The sequence below is a fragment of the Adiantum capillus-veneris genome, chromosome 27 (genome assembly GCF_014529385.1).
Source record: "Adiantum capillus-veneris isolate H3 chromosome 27, ASM1452938v2, whole genome shotgun sequence".
Classification (NCBI taxonomy): domain Eukaryota; kingdom Viridiplantae; phylum Streptophyta; class Polypodiopsida; order Polypodiales; family Pteridaceae; genus Adiantum; species Adiantum capillus-veneris.
This window is the reverse complement of record NC_140957.1, coordinates 82,008,289-82,028,648: the sequence shown is the minus strand read 5'-3', so window position 1 is coordinate 82,028,648 and position 20,360 is coordinate 82,008,289.

Below are 20,360 nucleotides of genomic sequence, written 5' to 3'. Positions count from 1 at the left end.
CACACAACACTAATCCTATGATGCAACACACTAATCGCAAGCACGCACACATAGATCTATCGAGCACCACACTCCAATCAAACCTACATGCACACACAAGCAAAAGAGGGAAATCACATAAGATTGGAGAGGGATTAACCACTAATTAGTTAAGATCTAGCTAACCTAAGCATCATAGGCAATCATAAGAAGTATGAGAGAGGCACAGTGAAAGAGAATGAATCATTGATTAGTGTTAATCAAGTCTCATGAGTAAGGAAAAGCTCAAGGATTCCATAGCCACACACATGAAGAGCTCTCACCAAAGAGTGCTCTCAACAAATGACCTTGGAACCCTAATTTCTTTTACACATTGCCTTATATACATAGGGTAGAAATATGCAATGTCTGGGAGCCCAAGTCCTTTAGGGCTCCACCACTTACTGAATCTGTTACCTAGGCACACTAACTGACCTGTTCTTTATAGCTTGGAACTCCCATTAGGCCCGTAACACATTAACAATATTACGGTAGCTTGAAATAAATCAAGAATTATGTGACCATTTTGGGAAAACGTGGAAAATTTATAACTCCAATCTTTACTACTTCTTCATGTTGATCTTTGATGTGCATATGCACATCTTCGATCTTTAGCAGCTTTTCTTAACTGACATTGACTTAGTTAACAGTACATTTTAAATCCAAAAGGTCTGACAAGTTTTGTTTTAATTTGTAAAAATTTTACCGTCTCCCTGTTTTGGATAAGAGAGAGAAAGTCAAAGTCCTTATAGGGCCCCTTTGAGTGTCTAAATTTCCCTAATGAGAGTGGAGTTTTTTGACAAGAGAATTGGGTGCGTATTGTGCAAGATTTGTCCAAACATATGTGGGAATTGCAACTAAGTGTGATGGATGGAGGACAAGGAAAACCTAGAGGAGCAAGCGGTAGGGCAAGACCGGTGCAAGGTTGATGCTACAATTGTGGAGAGGGGGGACATTATGCACCTGATTGTCCCCAACTGCCAAGATAGAGAGGAGGTATAAGGGTGAACCTTGATCACTATAAGGGTTTTTTGGCACTTAAGGTTTTGCTAAACCTTGTACAAACTCAAGATATAAAAATAAAATAAGTTTTGGCAGTGGATCTATTACTAGGAAAATGTCCAATTTTGGCAAGGGATTTCGGCATGGTTTTGGCACACGGATGAGCTTCGTATGGGAAGGAGCCCTAAACAAAGTTGAAACCCATGGAAAAAGGGAACTTGGAGTTGGTTTCACCTATGGTATAAGTGAAACTTGAAGGGCCTAGGTATTTCCTATTATGTAATTGCCATGTGTACATAATATCTACTAGTCTTACAAATAAGATTCCTTAGTGACATAATGGGTCCATGGGGCCTCTTGAGGTGTCATCACACATGTGATGCATAATGAAGAAGTCCAAAAGGAGCATCATGCATGGTGGGTCACCTCACTTTTGGCTCATAAGGAAAAGAGGAAAATGCCAAGCTAGTTTTCTTCATTTTTCTCCATTTTCTTGAGATAAATGATTCCCCCATCCCCCAAAGGTCACCCTAGACCCCCCTCCATGCCCTCCCCTTATCCTCTATCAACAAAATTTGGGCAAAACAAATGGCCCCATTTGGAGCCATTTGTGGCGGAAAAAAGTCTTTTTTTTTGTCATATTCATCACCCAGTCTTTCCCCCTTTCACCCTAGCCACCTTCTTGCTCACACACACACTTAACATTACTCAAAATTCTATCATTTTTCACTCATAATCAGTCCTCTCAAGCTTCCATGGCTGCACTTCATCTTCCTCCTCTTCCTAGTGTGTGTATGTTATAGAAATGATATTTTATGATTTATTACAGTTGACAGGTGGAAAAGACTAGACCCAGCTTGGCCTATGCAAATGTATCTGTATATCATGTACAATTTATTATTCAAGTGCTCTTTTATGAGCTTTGGCCAATTATGACCGGCCGACCAGTTTGTATTCAATTTGGCCATTTAAGAAATCTATAAATGAAATACATGCAAGAGGGAAATGGTCACTCTTGCACAGGGGGAGATTGCACCCAGTGTTTGTGTTGCTCTTCTCTTCTCACCTCTACTCTCTTCTCTCTTGCCGTTCTAGCGTAGCACTCCATTCTAGGAGGTGCATCTGCACGCGCTCTATTACTCTCTCTTGCACTCTGTCTTTCTCTATTCGTGTATCTTGCGATCATGAGATCACGTGATTGTGCCAGGTATGCCGATTAGTCGGTTTTATGCTGTTTATTGTGTTATTTTCGGTATTTGGCAGGGCGGCCACGCGTCCGGCTGTAGCAGTGGTATAGAGCGTGGGCTACGCTCAAACAATTGAAGTTTTCTATAATCAAAAGCTAAGTGCAATTACGCAATTTTATTTTGCTTCATCTCATTTTATTGTTTCTTTACTACTTGATGAGCATGATTCCTGTAAATGTTTAAAATCTCAAGGTAATTAAGTATTATCCCTCATCAAATTATGACGAGGAAAGATAATTGAATAATATAATTAGAATTATGATATATATTACACAGAAGGATCTCTTCTAATGGCATGATCAATTAATTTAAGGCCTTAATTTGCTAATAGGGTTAAATATTTGACAGTGCGAAGAGAAGACGAGTGCATCACGTCCAAGATCATTAAGACCTAGTTGACACCCGTAGAAAAGGAGAAGCAGAAGAAGAATTTAAGATAGACTGTTGTAGGAATAAATGCAAGAGACCTTGCGGAGTGTTTGAACTTCCTTATGAGAATGACTAGGAGAATCACATGTGATCTGCTGTTGACAAGGAGCTCGATTGAGCTTAGTGGGAATGACCCTCATGCAATTTTTGTAAGAATTGCTATTAAGCCATAATAACATTGCATTTGTATTTTAATACCATATAGGGAGTAGTAACATCCAGATTCCATGGAAGGTGGCGCAAGCGAGCAAGGCTCACAAAACTACATCACTTCTGTTCTCGCTACAAGCATCGTAGCCAGTGCCACCATGTCGTGAAGAGCACGCAGGGTGGCTGTGAGGGTCTACACGTAGGGCAGCAGTCACCAACCGACCACCAAGTAGCATACAACCACCAGACAGAGAACTATGGCCAAAACTATGTGTCTGTGGAGTTGGTGGTCAGCAAGGCTCCCATCTCTGATTGTATGGGTGCTTCTTTTCTCTCGCTAGGAGCATGCAAACCAGTTGTCTCAATATATTTTTTTACACTTCAAAGGCGGCCACTCAGCTCACCTACGAGCATCTCTCTCTATCTTCAGTCGTCGCCACACACGTCCTACCTAGCTCTAGCGCCCACCATGCACACACACACACACAGTCAGTGAGCCGCCCTTGATCACTGGGTCTTTGTGGAGTACACCACAGACACAACACCACAGCCACAAATTTTTTTTCTTTCTCTCTCTCTCGTTCACGTAGTGCATGCAGACCCCTCGAAACTCTCTCTCTCCATGCAACCAGCCAGCGCTCGTTTCCTTGCCTCTCGCATGCCTTTTCTGCCTACTGCTGCTCAACCACCAGTATTTCAATCATCTCTTATATCCCCTCAGTCTCTCACGATGCCGACTTTTCAGCCGCCATGCAGACCTCACCAACCTTGCCGCACTCACTCTCTCTCTTTAGTTGGTGACCACACCTATGGCTACACACACACACACACAGTACTGCCATGCGGGCACACTCTCTCTATCTGTCGCTTCGAGTAGTCAACACAGAATATCAACCTCACGACCCTTGACAACACACTCTCTTTCTCTGCCCCTCATTTGCATGGCTATACACAGACTGCACCGCCCACCAACTTTCCTTTTCTCACTTGTGAGTAGTAGAGAAAAAAGAGTCTTTCTCTTTCTCTTCAGCCACCAAGGTCCAACCTTCTCCCTTGACTGCATGGCGTCCACAACCACCCGCCTCTAGATCGGGAGAAGATATGCATGCCGGCGCCCAACCACAACATATACACACACAAGTACAAGCTCAAGCTGCTATAGGGCATCGTCGTCATCGTGACATCTGTAATTGATATCATTGCTGATGCTATCAGATACTGTCGCAAGAGATTGAGTGACTAGGCTTGTGTATGGTAGGTGGGTCCGGGTTCTCATAAGCTGCGCCCTCCTGGGTTATGTTCCTGCATAGCTTCTGCATTTTATTCATCTTCTAGTACACCATCAATAGAGTCCCATTATGTTTGGCATCGAAACAGGTGAGTTGGGATCTCCAAGTAAAAGCCAGCATCTTTGAGCATATCAAACATTCCATGAAAGTTTGTGCGGGGATGAACTCCATGCCAATCAATTAGTATATCCGTCCGAACTCCGAAAACATCACACATTTAAGTACCGCCTGATCGCCCACGCTCCCTCGACCTCCATGAAACCCTCATCCAATTTGCAACACGCATCCACTGTCTCGTTGGCCAAGGCATTCCCCCCCTCGGTCCATCACTGGACGCACTTACATGCCTTTAAATTATCTCTTTCTTCCCACACGAGTACAACAATGGTCTCAAACAAGTAGAATAAAGATCAAGGCTATGGATGTTGGCACAGATAAGGCTAATCCCACTGTACAAGCTTTTGTACCTACGAAGGCAAATGATAGCAAAGCCTTAAATCAGTCAGTTGGAATAAAGGGAGCAGCTGCAAAATAAGACATCCTTCCCCCCCCCCCGCCCGAGACTACTTACAGAAGCGGAGATCGACAAAAATCTTAGGTGACAGATGCAATACCTTTTGCGACGACGCCCAATGTCGGGCATCCGCAGGACTTGACGACAATGACGCTGATTTTAGTTCATTTTTCTATACAGACATTGTATTAGATCCATAAGGATTGTATTAGTTTTCTCTTATAGGTAATTTGTATAAGTTGCAGACTCTCATACTACATACCTAGTACAAGTTTAAAAGAGAAGCTTAAGTTTTTGGTCTTGCGAGACATTTTTTTGCGATGCATATTCTTTTACATATTTTGATGTCTGATTGACAATGTCTGAAAGAGCAACTAAGGTCAAATCAATTTTGCATTGTTTTCTTTATTCGTGAACCAATCTACTATTTACAGTAGGGCCTTTACCTTATGTATGCTCGTGATATCATGACTAGACACTAGTATGCTTGTGATATAATAATTAAACACTAGCCAATGCCTTTTACACAATAAATAAAATAAAATAAAATAAGAATAAAGAGAACTACTTCGTTTATTCCAACAAAACAATCGACAACATATCAATTTCATTTCACTTTCTAATTGATCCAAGGCTAATCATAGTAGATGTTTGTAAGTAATTAGTAAGTAATAGTAGATGTCTGTAAGTAATCAGTATAATTTTGACTCTTACATTGAGCTATACACTCAAATCAAATCTGCTTCGTACATTTTTTCTTCATGACTCTACTTTGTCTCCGCTATTAAGTTAGAACTGCAACAATTTTCTTTCCGCTCAGTTGTCTCACATTTGTCTCAGTTGTATACTAATCCCCTTTGTAGTTGTCATTGCAAGTTTCTGACTAATTATTAACCCCACACTAACACATTTTGGATCTATTAGCTATACTTTAGTGTAAGTTCGTTAGTGTAGCACTTGTACCCATTCCTCTTTTCGTATTTCATTTCTATGCATTGTACAATGTTCTAACTTGAATATTCAAACATTGTTAAGGTCATCACTTCTAATTATATTGAAAGAAATTTTTATTGAGATGATTTGTCTATAAGCTATGCAGCTACTCAGGGGAGTTAAGGTGCTCTGGGATAGTGAACAACAATTTGTAAGGGCTTTGATATACTGCACTGAGATGTCGGCAACGTGGTAAATTTATTTTCTCCTTTATGTCTAGCCTAGTCCATTGGTCACCAACACACAGATTCGCCGATTTAGGCAGTGTGTACATACTCATCTTGGTGCAGATTCGCCGATTTAGGCAGCACATTGATAAAATGCAGATTCATGAATTTTAAACAATATCAAATGCAGATTCGCTGATTTAGGAAGCACAATAATAAACTTCAGATCTATAATTTTTTTAAACAATACCCAATGCAGATCCGCCGATTTAGGCAGCACACTGAAAAATTAAAGATTCACAAGGGTAAGTGCAGATTCGCCGATTTAGGCAACACCGATCACAAAATCATGCTGTAGTGGCTGGCCACCACTGCAACTGGTATGATTTTGTTACCCGGGTACATAATGAAAGTGATTTGGATTTGGACTTGTGGAATTGATATTGGATTGGGATTTGGTATCTGATGGTTATTTTATCATGACAGTGTGTATGTGATGAGACTTGACATTATGAGATTAATGATGAGTGTGACCAATGATATCCTGATTCATCAAGGTATGACATATACTGCTTATTCTAGTGGTATGGGACACTAGAACAGGTAGTATGTGGATGACGACAGGCATAAGCTAATGTTGTTTAGTTTCATAAATTTTCCTTATTATGTGATGTTTTTGACACAACATACTAATCATTGTTTTTGACAAGTATTGTTTGTAGATTTTTATATTCGCAGCTGAGGACAATTGCTTTCCAACGGAGAGGTATGTTATAAAAATGATATTTTATGATTTATTGCAGTTGACAGGTGGAAAAGACTAGACCTAGCTTGGCCTATGCAAATGTATCTGTATATCATGTACAATTTATTATTCAAGTGCTCTTTTATGAGCTTTGGCCAATTATGACCGGCTGGCCAGTTTGTATTCAATTTGACCATTTAAGAAATCTATAAATGAAATACATGCAAGGGGGAAATGGTCACTCTTGCACGGGGGGAGATTGCACCCAGTGTTTGTGTTGCTCTTCTCTTCTCACCTCTACTCTCTTCTCTCTTGCCATGCTAGCGTAGCACTCCATTCTAGGAGGTGCATCTGCACGCGCTCTATTACTCTCTCTTGCACTCTGTATTTCTCTGTTCGTGTATCTTGCGATCATGCGATCACGTGATTGTGCCAGGTATGCCGATTTATCGATTTTATGCTTTTTATTGTGTTATTTCCGGTATTTGGCAGGGCGGCCACGCATCCAGCTGTAGCAGTGTATGCACTAGTTAATTACACACACTATCACTAAAATCCTACACATATTGAGGATCCATAATGGATTTCAATCCTCTATTGTAACCTCTACCTAATTCCATCAAAATCAGCCACAAAAAACCTTAAAACAACTCCATAGCTTCACCCCTGTCCACCCAATTCTCATTCATCCTCACACACATGTATCTATCCCTCTAAGTATGGCCCATTCCTCTCTCCTTTTCACCACAATTTGTGAGATACGTGCTAGTCATTCCACAACCTCCAAAGAAGAAGGTGAATCGCTGCAAATAATGACCGAGAATCAACCTTTCAAGTGGCAAGGTGAAGCTTCAAGGTGAAGGCATCAAGAAGGTCAAGGTGGTGGCTCCCAGGGCATCCCAATTTGTCCCCCAATTGAAGCCCTTAATTGTAATTGTCACTAATTGTAATGGGGTGGGAGAGGCTATATAAAGAGCCCCCCATCTCAGCCTAGAGGGACTTGAGCCCCTCTCCATTGTAGCATGCCCTAATTAGGCTCTTTGTGCACCTCTAGGTTACCATCGCTTTGGTAGGGTGATAGCGTTTACATTCCCATGATTGGTTGTAGCTAGCATGCTTGATTTGTGTGGATGCTTTGTGTGTGTTATCACTCCCTTGGTGGAGGTGTGAAGGTTTTCCATTTGATTTCCCCTTAATGAATGATTAATGCTCAAGTTTTTATTTTGTTGTGATGAATGCATTTACATTGGCGTGGGTGCGTGTAGCAAGTTTTGTTAAGGCTTGATCAAGGCAATTCTAGTTGTATGTGTTTCATCCTTCTCCCACATCCATTGTCAAGAACCTTTATTCCCCACTCTCTCTTCTCTTTCCTTTCTCCCTTCTCCTTCCTCTCTCCGTCACCCTCATACGTATATTTTCTCCGCATGCATAATTGCAACCATTCGTACGGCTAGCCAAAAGAGGTTTTGGAAATAGGCACCCCTTCAAACCTCTCACTCCAAAAATTCATTCCTTGGATAATTGTTGGTGGCTCTCTTCCTCTCTCTCTCTCTTTCTCTATCTCTCTCTCTATTAAGGTTGGTTGAAGGTGTGTGTGAGCACAACTTCTTGTCAGGACATGGGTCCGGGCCAAGGGCCAGGGCCAGGGCCAAGGGCCAGGACGGACATGCAGTCAAGGGGGTCCCTATATTTAGAAGGCCAGGGGTCTATATAGGGCATGGCTGGGTGGCGATTAGCAATGTCAGTTCCCCTGTCCTCACATTGGTATCAGAGCAAGGTGGAGAGAAAGAAACAGGGGGGCAGCCATGGAATAAGGGAAGCAGCGTGGCCTTCTCTCTCTCTCTCTCTCTCTCTCTCTCTCTCTCTCTCTCTCTCTCTCTCTCGATCTCTCTCTCAGAAGGCCGGGAGGGCTGCATGAAAGCATGCATGAAGCAAGCTTTCATGGCCTCTCTCAAACCCGCTGCCATGTAGTCGGTGTGTGCATAAACCCTTGACAGGCGGGGACGACAACGAGGGATCCGCGTGTAGCAGCCCTAGAAAAGGGGGAAGGTGGCGGTTGGACTTTCTCGAAAACAAGTGGAGGAAGGCTGGACGGGGTCGCCTTGACCTGCTCAACAACTCACGACACAAGCGTGAGGGCTGGGGAGCATCAATTTCGATGCTATTTGTCATCGACGGGTCTGTGCTGCCTGGCTTCTACGCCATAGCTCCAAAGAGCTTAATTTCAGAAACTTTAGGGTTTTTTTTTTAAAGGCCAAGGGAGGGTGCCCATGGGCTAACCCCCCCCTTTTGGAGGGAGTAAATATCAGCAAGTACAAGGCCTTGGCACAGTGCAGGTGGCAGGTCACTACAGCACGTCGGAGAAAAATTGCAGAGATTTTCAACACAAACAAATAATCATGGCCATGGTTCTCAGAGCTTGATCGAGATTTGCCCGCCATGATGGTGCCATAATCTCGACAAGCACGAGTGTGGTCGACGATGAATTGAAGAAGTTCGACATGTGATACCACGCTCTCACCGAGTCAAGGACCGCGAAATGGGTTAACAAGGATACGAGAAGGTCATGGTTTTAAGGATTTTCCACGACCGGGAGCATGCAAGGGCATGCAAGACCGCCCTAACTATGGCATGCCAAGATGATGATGTGGATAATATTCGTCTCTGACCTTCAAAGACAAGGTATGACTAGTTGTTGCACTTTTCTTGTTTAATTCATTCTCAGTATGCAGCTATCAATTTTATGTTGGAGCATGGCTCACTTGGTCTTCAAGGTGTTGTTCTCATCATTGAGCACGGCTCATTAAGTGCATACAACACTGTGGTGTTGAGTACACCACTCTAGAGTTAGCCCTTGTGACTTTTTATCATGCATGGCATGTATATACTACAAGGGCAATGTCCGAAGTAAGGATTTCATTTTTGTACTACTAGCATCTGGCGTATGCTAGGAGCATATCTATTGGGGAAAATTGTACAACTGTATGGTATGACCATTTCATGTGGGGTGCATAGGATGAGTTCTCGTTACAGTATGGCAAGTGTAGGAAATGCCTATGGTTTGTCATGCAAATTTCTTTCTCGCCTATCTTTCATCGGCACAGCAGGCAAAAGTGCTCGGCATGGCCGACCATTGGTCACAGCCTGCAAAACAGACAGGAGCCTCTTTGCTTTCAGTAATCAAGTTACACAAGTATGCATATAAGTATTTTTCTACTCTTCCATAAAAGGTACAATTGGACAAGGTCCATTATCAGTGCATGATCGACAAGGTCGACTCTATTTGTTATGGTATCGGTCGTCAATAGCATTTGTTGGCTATATACACACATGTCTTTATGTGAAGCATGGTTTCAGTTCAGGCATCTTGTATGGCGATTTCCCACGTTTGGACTATACTATGAGCATACGAACTTGGGGAATTTCTCAATGTGCCTCCAGGTTATTTTAGAGGGTGTACATGATACACGCGACAACTCTCTCTCGCGCAGCAGACTAGGCTATGAGCAGTATTGGAACGAGTTGTTCTCCATCAAAATTTCAGGATGACTGGTTATAGTGGAATAACTAGGTTAGCCAAATTTCAAATTTGTTTATTTTTCATGTTTCATGTTTACTTTGGAACATGTTGTTTGTTGCGTAAAGCAAAGTGCTTTGTCAATTTCACATGAAGCACGGCTTCTCATGCGTACCACGCTACTGCCCATTGACTTGCCATCAAGGGCATTGGTACGCCATCACATTTTTCTTGTGGCACCATCCCCCTGTACTGTATTCTACCAGTACAGACTGTGCAAGGCACTTATGTTTTTGACTCTCACGTTGGAGGCCATCACATTTGCCAAGGGCTTAAAATTCTGTATGCACGGCATGCTAACTGGGTGGATTCAATTCTACCGCCTCATGAGATACGCTTCCGCTATAACACCAGAGACTTTGTCCAGGACAAGATAAGTTCTGGATTGTTTAACATGATTTTTGGGTTGCTATCAACACACAACAACACTAAAAAGAACCTAAATCTAGGACATCTCTCATAGGCAAAGTGCCATTTTTAAGTCATTTTTGTAAAGTCACAAGTGGGTCAAGTTGTGGCTTGTATTTTTTGTTCCCTCTCTCGATGAGAGCGCTATATAGACAGATTGTTGCATGCTTATAAGATAAGCTGCTAGTCAGGCATAAGATGTCTAAGAGCACACATTCTGGGCACACACACACTCGAAAAGGAAAGTTCCTCAGCCCAGCATGCTCTTCTACTCTCTCTCTCTCCCTTTCAGGGAATAATGAAACTTTTATAACCTGTTTTTGATACATGTTTTGCTGGTGAGTCAGTCTGAGCCAAGGTTCTCTAACTCTCAGCTAACACGTGGCTATGATGCTACTCAAATTAGTCTTCATCGCTTCATCCATTGACCACCAATTTGCATAAGGGCTATGAGCCACACAGGCTAAGAGCTCGACCAAGGGTAAGACCCAATTATTGGCATTCTTTGGGTGATTGTTTTCAAGCTTTTTGATCGATATCTACCCAGTGGAGTCCCCATCGGTGTTAATGGCCAAGCAAGAGTCTTGCCGTTATAGATCTTTTGGGTGTTCTGTAAGCACTACATGTTTTTTAGTGCGACAATTGAGTTGAGTTTCTGATACTCTTAAACTCACATCAGCTGATCTATACCATGGCGTCTAGAGGCAGCAAAAAGTTGAGACAGCATGGCTGTCCACAAGAGCTAGGCAGTTCACTTGGGTGGATTTCTTGCTCTCTCTATAGCAATACGGAGTGTCTATTGACACACTATTTTGAAGTACGACCCGACGGGTGACTGCTAAATCACCCATAGGCACTGAAGATCACAGTTTGATCTCTCCCAGTTAGACTTGCAAGGAGAGAATTCTGCAATCTACCACGTGGTAGCGGACAAACTCAACTTTTCAAGTTGATTCCAATCATTATGTACACGGTTAACTATGTTGGTTATTGTTACCCGCTCGTTGAGCAGTTCCTACAAAGGGTCTTACCACGGGGTTTGACTGCGTAGATTTTAACCAAAGGGGTTGAATTGCAAAGGCTACACCAATGGTTCCCAGTGAAATACTGTTTGTTTTTTTAGGTAGGAGACGTGCTCCTCTCTGTTTGAATACGGGTAAGTGAACATTACGTTCAAATCTCCAGGTACGCATCTATTGATTTCGTGTTATTCCTTTTTTAGTATGCTTTACTTGGTTTCTCAAGATGTATAAGTACGCTTGAATGTTATAGATCCATGCCAAGAGCATGTCGGCACCAAGTATTTTGGGCCAGATGTCCAATCTATTTTTTTGCCTTATGCTGTTACGAACCTACTTGTAGGATTCAATTTGGCACATGTTGTCACATGGGATACAACATGGTCTAGGAACTCCAAGAGTTCAATTTAGCTAGTGTGGAGCAAGACAATGAGGGTCCCTCTCACTCTTGTCATAAAGTGTTTAGAGCTACCTCCACACACAAGTACATATTGTACTTGTAGGATGTTCTTTTTCAGACATCCTTAGTTGAGACATATTCCACATGTGGAGAATATGAGTCTCTGGACTGACACGGGCGCCATTATTTCAAAAATGTGTCACGACAAAGTCCCTAGGTGCTGGTCACATCTGTTTTCTAGACCATTTTAAGCACAACGTATCAGGAGCAATTTCGGTGGCCAGAAATTGTCGGATACTTAGAATGACTTGTTCAGGTACAAGTACTACTAAACAACATTACAGATGGTTGTTTATACATATAGCAAGGCTCTAAATTGTTAATGAAAAAGTTTCATTGTTTGTACCTAGAAGTGATCACGGTTTCACCTTCTATTATGGCTCAGACGTTTCCGCAAGGCTTGCAAAAAGATTGCAACTGAAAGTATTTAGTTTCTTTCCAAACTATTTACATTCCTCTTTAATGTGTGCTATGCGCATCACATTTTCCATAAGTATTGGCAAGGATCATTATGGATATACAGGTTCGGATTAGTTTTTGCTAAATGCATGCACACTAGGTGTTATGGGAACTAGTGTTTAGCAAATGCTGATTTGGAACGGCATATCAGGTTGTTGCTTATGAAGCATTTTACACTCTATGTGCACTATCTCTATGAGATTACTTTTGAGTCCACTAATCATCAATAGAGGTCATGGCTCAGTTTGGGTGTTTGTGGATTTCTCAATATAACCATGATGGTTATTCCAGACATTGTTGATTCCTCAACAATGTTATACGATATTGTGATTCCCCGTTTACCAGTCGTCTGGGAAGACTGTTTGTAAATCGTGGGGGAAACACACCTCAGCACTGTCAGTATCCAAGGGGATTGACAGATTACAAAGTGTAATCTTGGGCTAAAGGATATGCATTTAATGCTCTTCTTGGAGTTTACTTACTATCAGTTAACGCATGTTGCGACTAGGTAGTCTCTTCATAACTCAGGTTCTCAACCTTGAACACTGGTTAGGGTGGGGTTGTTTACTGATGATGAAAATTGAGACAAAGTCAAGGACTTAAAATTGGCTGATAAGTTATGTCAGCATGCTACTTTCATGGAAAGTGACAAGAGGTATTCTTTTTGGTACACCTGTGTTGTGATAAACTCATTTACCATGCTCATGAGTGTTCTAAATGGAGTCTACACACTACGTTTGGATAGGAACCGGTACCATCAGATGGTTACAAATGGACAACAATGTAGAAAATCAAGATGTTACTCTTGGTTTCATTGAACCTCCTACTGAACCGGGTTCCGCTCCAACTGACCAGAATAAAGTGCCACTTGGGAAAACATTAGTGTTCTTAAGAAGAAGTTTCCCACTTTTGTTTTCGAGGATGAAAACTCTTCTTTAAGGGGAGAGCAATGTCAGGACACGGGTCCGGGCCAAGGTCCAGGGCCAGGACGGACATGCAGTCAAGGGGGTCCCTATATTTAGAAGGCCAGGGGTCTATATAGGGCATGACTGGGTGGAGATTAGCATGTCAGTTCCCCTATCCTCACACTTGTTCCATATGCTCAAGGTGATTCTCTCCCATAAAGATGTCATTCTCAACAATAGAGCGTCAACTCTACTAGCTGTTGGCCACGTCCTAGCCACATAAAACGCTAGGTGGTGCCCCTTCAATACCCCCTCACCGTGAGGCATCCAAGTAGTATCTTGGTGTAGAGGCCACCGGGTGCGCTTTGTGTGCTTAATTTTGGCTACATAGACCTTCCGTTCACAAACAATGAAGGTGTGCAATTTTCAACATGGACGAGTGGCGTGAGGAGTTTGCAAATTGGAGGACACAGGAGGAGGAGGCTCAAGAGGCCCTGAAAGGTTTCATTGAGATCTTGTTTCCTGGTTGTAGTTTCATTGACATTCAAGAAGTAAGTCTCTTTCCTTGCCTTGTTCCTGATCGTCGCCAACAAAGAAGAATGAGGAGAAGATCTTGATTTACCTATCCTCTTAACCTATGAATGCTCCATGCACACACAATTGAAATTCTCTACATCAATACACACGAAAGTACCGTAACGCACATTAAAGGAAGAGAGAGTACTACTAGACCTCTCTTTCCTAAAAAGGTAATTAAGAAAAGGAAGATCACATCCACACCTAAGTGGCCTAAAGCTGCAGCACGTGCTCAAGCGTGAAGGTGACATTTGGTCCCATCTCATTTATTGGGGGTTACATAACCACTTTTGGCAAAAAAAAGGCCGGTGAGCAACCAGCTTCAACATCAAACCTACAACCATGAATGTCACCCCTAAACCCTCATGAAGCAAAGAGACTTGTGTGCTCCCTGTGCACTTTGTGAATCTAGACGCCACCAGTCCTAAGCCAACCTTCTGTCCGTGCAAATATTTCTTTGGATATTTTCCAAAGTGCTTTGGTGATTGGGTGAAGAGCCTTCCCGCTTTACCTTTGTTGCTGATTTTCAAGAAGTTGTCTCAATCTAAAGAGACTATCCTTGTTGTTGATGATGTTTTGCACATTAATGGTGTAACTTTTGTTCGTCATGCTGATAATGGAAATAGCATCCAACTACTACTTGCAAAAAGGACTCGCATAGTAGTAAGTGTTGCCATCACTCCCTACATCTTCACACATGCGTTAGGAAGAGTAGAAGTGATCAGAAGTACCAACCTTCTGTGGTTGATCAAGCTCATTGGTCCAAAGATGGTGCAACTAAGCTAGTCTATTGGTGTGGGTAGGTATTGATACCAATAATGACAATAATGATCCACGGATGTTTCCTTTCCATTTTGTGCGTCATATGCGTGTTAATATATGTATTGATATGAAATTATTCTATCAGCAAAGAATAGCCTTGTTGTTTGGAGCTGAAAGACTTGGGGAAACCTTGCGCTCTCCTCACCCTGTCACTCTACCCTTAGTAGATTATTACCACTCCTTTAATGTGTCAATATTCATCCTATTTTGAGCTAGCTATGCTTAAGCTCCAAATTGTACTTATCATACTCTACTTTCAATAAAGTGGAGCTGTTTGTCTAATTGTGTACTCTCTGAGTTACATTATGGCCTTCCCTAATTCTTATGGTAATCCTGGGGAGGTTGCTTCAGACTTTTTGGATAATTTGGAAATGGCATTTTTAGTGTCATGAAGGGATGATGAGGCCACAAAGCTAAGGGCCTTTCCACTAGTCTTAAGAGAAGGTGCTAAAGTATGGTATCAAACTTTGGCACTCAAAGAAAGAAGAGACTGGGAAGCCTTGAAAACAGCCTTCATCGAAGAATTTTGCCATCATGAACCTCCAGAGGAGATATGGAGACAACTCTTAGAGATACGCCAAACACCACCCTATGGCTATAGAAGCTATGAAGGAAAGTTTTCCAACCTGTGGGAGAAGTGGTGTGCATCACTAGGCGAAGGGGAAAGGGCACCAGAGTGCCTAAAGAAGGATTGTTTCCTAGGAGGGCTTTACCCCATCCTTTGAGAAAAGGTAAAAGGTAAATTCCCAGACACCATTGAGAAATCTATGACTTATGCAAGGGAGAAGGATAGGAAATTAAAGTTCTAAGCTCAGATACAAGGAGGAATGGAGCCTCCACCGCTATCTCAACCTACGACAAGGGTAGTAGCATGAACAGGAGCAACAAACCAAGAGTCCTCTCAACGGGAGCTGCTTCAACAAATCACCAGTCAACTAGAGAGCATGTCCATCAATTTGGTTCAAGGTGTATGTTGGACGGATACACCGCGACGGACGTCAGCACAACGAGAACTTACCTAACAATATTTGTCAGCTAAGGAAGAAGCTCGACCCGCAGGCATGTGGAATCAAGCATAGGGTGTCAATCTACACTCAACCGACTCCTAACTAATTCCTACAGAGGTCTCTACCGAATGTCTAAGCTACAGCCTTCAGAAGTGCATAAGAGGAAACTTCCTACAACGCTTTCTAGAGCCAAAGACCCATCAAACAATCTCGAAACGCCTCTCCACCTGGGTTGAGAATCGATTATCAACTTTACCCCTTCAAGCTTGGAGATTTCTGCTTTGTACAGTGGCACTGTTGGCTCCTCTCTGATCCGCTTGTTGATTGTGGCAGCTTCATATGTCAGAAGAGGATATGGAAGAGAGGATTTAAAGACCCTCTGCTCCCATTCCAAGGCTTCTTTTGTTGTGTCTTTGACTGTCGCTTCTATTGACTTTTGTAGCTTCTCTTCTTCTTCTTGTGTCAGATCTTGTGGTTCTTGAGAGGGTCCTACAAGGATTTCCTCTTGCATGGTGGTGTCCACTAGATCTGCCACATTATCTAAGTCTATTCCCTCCATGGCTGCTGACCTGGTGCTAAACTGCTCTTTTGTTTGCTGCTGGCCTCTCAGCTCTTCTATTTTCTTCTAAAATGTCATTTTTTCTATTTCACCTTGCTCTCCCATATTCACAAGGAGGTCGTTTAGATCGGCATTTATCTTTTCTGCCTCCTCCAACTTTATCTTGATGGCTTCTAGCTCATTCTACATTGCTTTGTGCTCTTCTTCCATACGGGTTTGCATGACCACTGATCCCTCGGTCATCATCAGCCTCTGCTTTTTTGCTAAGGTTAAGTTAACTCCTTTTGGAGCTCTTTCATTTGTTCTTCATAAAGCTCTGTCTATGAAGTGGTGTGAGTCGAGCTAGCAGCTTTGACTTTGGCAACAAATGCTCGTAGCCGTTGGATGGTTTGATCTTTGACTTTAATCTGGTCTTTTAGCTTGATGACATTATCTTGGCTAGCTTCCTGCTCTACCTCTGCCTTTTCTTGGGCATTCCTCATGGCTTCCACTTCTTTGGATTCTTCAGCAAGTTGTAGGGTTAGGTTGTTCCTTTCCCTTTCTGCATCTGTCAATGCCTTACTAAGTTTTATGTATTCGTCTTAGCTTCTTGCAGTCCTTGAGCTGCTGCATGATTCTCTCGTTCCATCTCCTGGAATCTTTGCAATGCCGTGGCCAGACTGGCTTGCAGCTCTGCTTCTTTCTCTATATGTCCTTGGCTTTGTTTTTGTAGTATGTCTACTTCAGATTTGATCATAACTACATTGGCTTTGAGATTGTCAACCTCAATTTTTGTGGCCAATGATTTTTTGCCCTGAGCCTGGTTAGCATGTGCATCACCACATCCCAATCATTGGTGGGTGGCTGCAAGTCCACTGTATGACTGGCCATCTCTTTTAGTTCCACTAACTGCAGGCTCTACATCTGTTGTTTGGGCCTTGTGCTTGCCAAGTCAAATGCTACTGTAGCTGCCTCTTCTCTTGAATATCCGGCAGCTAGTAGATCACAAAATGTGTTAAACCTTCTTTCCTTTGGATCTATCTTTTCCTCTTTCTGTTCATCTTCTTCTTGCTGCTCTTGCTCTTGGCTCTTTTCTTTCTGAAAATCTTCTTGTTCCTCCTCCTTTTGTTGGGTTTGTGGAGGTCTACGAGGAGGTGGTGATGGCGGTGGACTCGACTCCGGGCATGACAGTGGAGTTGGTGGCTTCTTCTTGAATTCCCGGTCCGCCTTGGTCTCCCGCTTTCTTTCCTGGCCTTCCTGCTCTTCTAGCAGTTTCCGTCGTACTTCATCCACTTCTTCTTCTGTAAATGGGATGTTAGGGATGTTTTCTGCCGTAGCATCCAAAATCTCAAAATTCTTAATGTAATCTTCAAATCTATCTCTGTGCACTCTTCGAGATGATCCCGACATGGCCTGTAGTGATGGCTTCCATAGCTCGCTCAAATCTCCCTTGAGTGCTCTTTCTGCTCTGAAGCTTTCCATTAATCTTTCTAACCGTGCCGCTTTCTATGATTTTGTCTCTTTGACTAGCACTTGTACAATTTCCTTCTTTCCTTTGTTCAACTCTAGCTGCTCTTCTTGCACGGTCTCTAACCGGAGCTTCAATCTTGTGGCAACTCTGGGTGCTTTGGGTTGTTCATCCTCCTTATCTTCTTTGAGTCTTAAATAGTCATTTTGTGATGGAGGGTCAAGCCATCTTCCCTTGGCGTGCAATGCCCCATAAACCACTTTCGTTATCAGCTCACCTGGCACAATGTAGGTGGGGTTCTTGTTGCCCATCTTCACCAGATTGTCATGGATATAAGCAGCATAGTTGATCACCTTTGGCTTGCTCTTCTGCATTGCCCAAGTGAAGGTTGTTGCAATTGCTCCAGGCGACATTCTGTACTTCTGTGGCCGCTTTGTACACATGTGGAAATACTGGTTGTAAAGCTAGCTCATGATAGCCACTTTAGGGTTTGCAATGTCTTCAAAGGTGTAGTTGCTCTTCTTTTCAGAGTACACCTTGAATTCATCTCTTCTTTTGGTTACACTATCCCCTTTGTTGGAGAGGTCTAGTGCGGCTGCCACCACTCTTTCTGTGATTACAATCATAGTGTCCGGCTTGCCCTGCAGATCAATACCTCTGACCAATCCATCTTCTTTGATAGTGGTCACAAACTCCCATACTCTTTTTATGTCAATTCTAGCTGGCACAGCTTCAAAATAGTTATGGAGATCTATCTTCTCTAGGTACTCTTTCATCTTGCTTCTAACAAACTCATTGAGCTCCCGAGGTAGCATGGGTAGCTCTATTGCATTTCCTTCATTATCTTTGAACACACCTTGGTAGATCTTCAAGTCATTAGACTCTAGCAAGTCCTCCTAAATCCATGTGTTGATTGGCTTCAGAGTTCCTTTTGGGATGACAAACAGCGCTACTTCTTCCAAGTAATCTTTTATGGTCATCCTCTTCTTCTTGGCTGGTGATTTTGAGGCTGCCATGGATCCTGTTGCACTCAGTAGTCCGAAGTTAGCGTTTGTTCTATATCAACTGAGAAACTGAGTTTTAACTATCCAAATGACTTGAAAATTGAAATAAAATTTTAAAGGAACTTGGGAAACCCTGCATGTGCTCAGAGTATCATTCTGGCTAAAATTTATCATTTAGACATCCTACGCGTAGAATGCCTTTTTCATCAGTTTTTGGTGAAACTTGACATGCTGGTGGTCCTTGGCCCGTGCAACATGGCTTTGTGAGTGGAATTGGGTTTGGACATCAAAAAGTGCATTTTTGGACAAATTTATGCTTTAGGCTCACAAATTGGTAGGATGCCCACAATAGGTGGCAAATGATATTCAAATGGGTTGAAATTTGGTATATGAGCTTCTTGCACCATGGTAACTGCTCCTATGAAGTCAATTTTTGCACAGAAGGTCAAAATTGAGCTGGAGACATCCTACACGTAGGATGACTTTTTCATCAAAATTGCTTGAGATTTGTTCTGTGGGTAGCTCTTGGCGTGTGGAACATGGCCCTACTCTTGGATTTTGATTTGGACAAGAATTAATGTTGGTAAGACCATGTGTAGTGTTTTTGGGCTCAAAAAGTGTATCTTGGAGGTGTTGGGGGCCAAAAGTGATGGGAATGGCTTGAAACTTGATATATGAGCTCTTGAAGGTGGTATGAAGAGATTTGGAATTAAAAAACACCATATGTGGGCCAAAAATGTCATTTAGACATCCTACGCGTAGGATGTCTATTTCATCATTTTTTGCATGTGACCACACAGATAGGTTGGCAATGTGCTCATGAATGTATTGTGCAAGTTTCATGTAATTTGGACAAGTTTTGGTAGGCCTATGGCCTATTATTGCCTCTATGCCTTGACTTTGCGTTTTTTCATGCATATGAGGTCAATTTTTGTCCATATGTGATGAAACTTGGTGGCTAGCATGTAACTTGGCTATTCAAAAACTTTGTGCAATGAGAAATGTTGGGGTTGGTGCCCATAAATGGCCTTGAGACATCCTACGCATAGGATGTCTCCTGTTGAAATTTTTGTGGTGAGACTGCTAACTGGTGCCTATCCCTTTTAAGCGCTATTTCAACAAGAAAATCAAATAAATAGAAAGAAACTCCCTGTGTGGATTTCAGAGCCTCCGAGCCGTTTTCTGACTTTTGGAGTGCTTTTCGGAGATGAAATTTCTTGATGTTGGTCTCCATACCTTCCCGATCCCTTGGGGATCCTTGCCGTATGGTTTTTGTCGACTTTGGATTCACCGGAGCTCCGTTTGACAATTTGTCTCTCTAGAGGCACCCGTGGTTGCGTTTTCATGTCTTCGATGACTTGTGGTGGTCTACCACCATAGGACTTGATTGTTGATGGTCTAGAAAAGACGCTCATGAAGTTTGGTGGAAAACAGACATGCGGTTTGGCCACGAGAGCTATTTGACGCTTTGTGTGTCTCATGCCATTTCTGAAGTTTAGTGCCGCTCCGGGTCACCTTTTGGCCATGTGAGCTATATAGACTTGTCGATCATGTTGAGATGCT